At 41.4% G+C, this 4,838-nt stretch overlaps 1 long non-coding RNA gene across 1 annotated transcript; it reads left to right on the top strand.

The window, feature by feature from the left end:
• The first annotated feature begins 3,688 nt into the window (after window positions 1–3,688).
• Window positions 3,689–4,567, top strand: LOC309699061. Its single transcript, XR_014274246.1, has 3 exons — window positions 3,689–3,933; window positions 4,078–4,351; window positions 4,479–4,567. It is a non-coding gene; the product is annotated as an uncharacterized lncRNA (long non-coding RNA).
• Window positions 4,568–4,838: the final 271 nt, after the last annotated feature.

Genomic DNA, 4,838 nt, shown 5'->3' with positions numbered 1-4,838 from the left:
AAAGAGAAAAACAAATATTTTCTGAATATCTACAAAATATTTTGGAATACAAATTTATTGATGCTCATTTGTTGCTATCGAAACCTTTAAGAACACCAAACAGTTTACACAAGTGCTACAGTTTATAATTGTGAACTGCAGTGACGGCTGCAGGTGCCTGTGGCGTCCCTGTTTTGTATTGTGCAGTCAGCTAACTCCACAAAGAGCACTAAACCTCAGAGCTGGATCGGCAGCATGTCAGCTGAACACAGCCTGGCCGCAAAAGAAACCAAACTATTGGAGCTCACAAAGTCTTTTTCTTTTTTCTTCACTTCTTTCCCACTGCACTTTTACACAGGACAAGGTTTAGAAGGTCGCCCTTTTAATAGTCCACTTTAACCCCTTGAACTAGTTATATTTTTGTTATTTATTATGTTTTGGAGTAATTCAACTTATCAGAAGCCAGGAAAATGTATCTTTTTATTTAGATATTTTTTCCTCACAGTCTGACTGCAACACCTGCAAACACATATGCATTGACGTTAAGGTTTGTCGGGACAGTGACTAATTGTCCCATTTGATGCGGAACCTCACAGCCTTTTTTTCTCGCTTATTGCCATATCCCATAAAGAGACACAATATCCCAGATTACCATTGCCTACAGCTTAAACTTGTGAATAACTAAGAAATCACAAGCAATATGGATTTTAGCCATTCTCAGAAAACCTAATGGTTATATATGTATGTATTTTAAATCTAAAATATATGTATATGCTATAAATAAATATGCATGTCTAATACACAGATTCATGTTATCATAACAAGGAAGGCTATGACTCTTAGTATATTTCATTAGACTAAATAAAAAGCTTCCATATATGTTTATTGTATTTACTTTTACCTGTGAAATATAATGGTGATAAAATATGAAGCACGACAGATTAAGTAAATCCCAAACCTGTTGTGTGCGATTCTCAGTTCAATAAGGAAATGGTCAATGGCATTTAGACTGCTCTTATTTTTCTACTCTATCTGATCTCTGAGCACTTTACACAACTTGGCTCAGTCACTCAATCACAGCAGCACTTTGTCGAACTAAGTGCTTTCCACCTGACATTCACACACATTCACACTCAGAGAGATGGACGCATCGAAAAGCAATTTAGGGTTAGTATCTTGCCCGAGGATATTTGGCTTTGCAGACTGGAAGGATGGAACCACCAACCTTCTAATTAGCAGATGACCTACTCTACCACCTGAGAGATTATTAGAAAGACATGAACACGATTTATTGATGTACAGAATTTAGATAGAGGTGTTTGGCAGTTAGACTTCGATGGCCGTCTTGGTGGAACGGAACCCCAGGGATAGGCGACAGGCATTAGGGGAGGACCCCTAGAATCTAGACGCTGGTGGAGGTGAAGATGGAGGCTTGAATGGAGGTGATGGGGAGAAGGTGGTTTCACAAAGGTGCCTGCAAAGGAGAATGACAGATGCACAGAGAGATTAAAAGTACGAGGCATGAAGGCTGCTTGGCCTGGGGAAGGCTGGCAGAAAGATGATAGGACTGGACCAGTGATGTCACAAACAGCTTGACAGAGTGGGAAAGTGGACGTGATGCGAAGCTTAGATTTGGCTGGGAGCACCTGGGAGCAGACAAATGTGAGGCCATAGATCTTCCTTACTGAACTTGCACATAAGCTTCATTTTCAATTCATGGCATACAACCTTTTCAAAATAAAACTACCCTGTCACTGCTGAATGAGCACTCACAGCTCGCTAACAAACTGGATGGATCAGTATTAGTTTATTAGCGTCCTATTTGCTAAGACAATGAAGAGTTCCTGGTCTGTCTGACAAAGGGCAGCATTTTGGATCCAAACCATATACAACTGTGCTTTTTTTCTTTCTAGCAGCAGCTTTTATGGAAGGGACAGAATTTCACTGTTTTTGGTGATGAAAGCTTATAATGCTCAAAACTTGCACCAGTATCTTTTTTCTTGTTCTTGTCCTGCGAATGAACTGAAAAATATATCATGAAACTTCAGTTTGGACTTGACCCCGTGTATTTCACGTTTAGCACTTTTGCAAAAATGAATAAGGGGAAATCATGGGGTGCTAAATTCCAGCTTGCATGTGGTAGATCTGGTAACAGTGGGATCCACATGAACCTTTTCCTGTTTGTGAAAAAAACAACACTGACTATATGATTCATCATATTTTGCAAACAAGGGCTTCAAATGCAGGTAATAAAGTCATAAGTTAAAAATAGATTCTGACACAGGATCCATTTATTATTAGGCTAGATGTGGTTTAGGCTAGATATCAGGCTCATGTGGTTATTTTTAGCAAAACTTATAATGATTTATAATGAAAGACACAACTAAGCAAATATTTTTTTAATTGTAATTATTTATTAATTTTATTGCATGATTTGTATAGAAGACAAATACCACTAAGGTCTTACCTTATGTATATAAGGACTTATTGGTGCTTTTATTACAGGGTGGAGATTCAAATGAGTCAGTTCTCCACTATTTAGTGAGTGAGTCAACATTCCTCTTTTTATTAAAGAAGTATTCAAAGGAATGTTGAGCAACCAGCTTCTGCAGGCCATGCTTAATAGAATAATAGGAGGCTGAACCAAAGGAACTTTAATAAAAACCGTGCATTATCCATTCGGGTTTTTCCTGTACAGACTTTGGACTGTGCCAGGACCAACCCTGCATTCACTGCGTAAGCCAGGTATTATACCGCCCATGAAATTCTGCAGCAATATTTCAAGGTTCTTTTCATCACAGATTAGTCAGTAGAAGGGAAGGGGGGGGGGAGGGGGGGTTACTGCAGCCACTTTGCAGTTTCCAAGAACAATTCTGTTTTTAATCCAAAAGGGAAAAGTTTTGTATTTCTAATAGTTTTTTTTAATGATTGTGATTTAAACATGAGCAAATGCATCTTTTGACCTAATGTTTTCATTTCAGTTTCACTGTCGGCAACAACAATCAGCTGATCCGAGCAGAGTCGGGCAGAGTGTGAACCAGTAATACACGACTAGTAGTGACATTACAGTTTTTCTCGATTGCTTAAACACTATAACCAGGCCTCTAAACTAAAATTTCAAAACCGTAACGCTATTGTTCAAAAAGCTCACCCATTTCTGAACTATAAACACTATTCCCTGCTTTGACACATGACTCAAATTTGGTGAACTGTTACTGCAAAACTCTACACACAAATCCCTACATTTTACAGTGCTTACACCATGTAGTCATTTAGAAAGCACTAGCATGCAATAATGTTAACTTAAGTCAGCATAGCTTGAGCTCAATTAGCACACAATTAACCAGGTGGAAACACTAGGAGTCAAAATTTAGCACACACCAATCAGAACCTGCGATGGATAGATAAAAGGGCCAAAGTCAGCTCATTCAGGTTTGAAACAATGGATCCAAAGAGATGCAAAGGAAGAGGACGTGGTGAAGGAGGAGGACGTGGTGGAGGAAGAGGACGTGGTGAAAGAGGAGGACGTGGTGAAAGAGGAGGACGTGGTGAAAGAGGAGGACGTGGTGGTCTAGGAAAACAGGAAGGTGGTGGAGGAGGAGGGAGAGGTGGAGGAGGAGGACGTGGTGAAAGAGGAGGACGTGGTGGAAGAGGAGGAGGTGGTGGAAGAGGAGGAGGTGGTGGTCTAGGACAACAGGAAGGTGGTGGAGGAGGAGGGAGAGGTGGAGGAGGAGGAGGACGTGGTGAAGGAGATGGAGGTGGAGAACGACGGCGACAAGGAAGGGGAAGAGCAAGGGCAAGAAGACAGTCAGTCTCGAATGAAATTCGAGCCACTTTAGTTGACCATGTCCTTGTCCATGGGATGACTATGAGGGAGGCTGGGCAACGAGTACAACCAAATTTGAGTCGCTTCACTGTTGCCTCCATCATCAGAACCTTCAGGGAGGAAAACAGGTAGGTGTACTTGCAGTAAGACTGCTTTGTACAGTAACGTTTAAGTTACTGAACTTATGTGTCTTGAGTTTCAGTATGTTTCCATTATTTGCCTGTAAAATGAATGTGTGACAGTTACAGTAATGAGTGCTTCTATTTTTGTAGGACACAGAGACGACCACCTGGTGGAGGCAGGTTAAGGCTTTTGTCGGAGGAGCAAGAGAGGGAACTTGTAAACATGGTAATTGCAAATAATGTAATCCGCCTGCAAGAGATTCAAAGGAGAGTGATTGAGGATGATCATCTTTTTCGAGGCATAAATGCCATCAGCCTCTCCACAATTGACCGAAAGAATCAATTCCGGATGAAACAGGCATACCGAGTCCCTTTCAAACGAAACTCTGACAGAGTGAAAAACCAACGTGTGGAATATGTTCAGGTATGAGTTTTGATACTGTATAAAGTATTGTGTACCATCACAGCATGGCAGTTTATGCTGCCATTTCAGCACTCTTGAACTGTGGTTCAGGGTACCGATTGACTCTACTGTGTTATGTGTTTTGCAGAGAATCTTTGAGATTGAAGGACGGCCTGTTCCCCATGAAATAATCTTTGTGGATGAGGCAGGTTTTAACCTGACCAAAAGAAGGAAAAGAAGGAGGAACATAATTGGCCATCGGGCTATTGTAAATGTCCCTGGTCAGCGTGGGGGGAATGTCACTATGTGCGCAGCCATCAGCCAACGAGGGGTACTCCACCGCCATGGGGTACTAGGACCCTATAACACTATGCTTCTCCTTGCTTTTCTTGATGGTTTAAGACAACATATGTTCCAGCTGGACTACAGGGAACCAGCACAGCCAGAGCAGCCTCACTACGTTGTTGTGTGGGATAACGTCAGCTTCCATCGCGCTGCTCTGGTTCAT

The sequence above is a fragment of the Aulonocara stuartgranti genome, assembly GCF_965226115.1.
Source record: "Aulonocara stuartgranti genome assembly, chromosome: 22".
In the NCBI taxonomy this organism is placed as follows: Eukaryota; Metazoa; Chordata; class Actinopteri; order Cichliformes; family Cichlidae; genus Aulonocara; species Aulonocara stuartgranti.
Note: the sequence above shows the minus strand (reverse complement) of the source record. Positions and strands in the feature narration are given on the sequence as shown.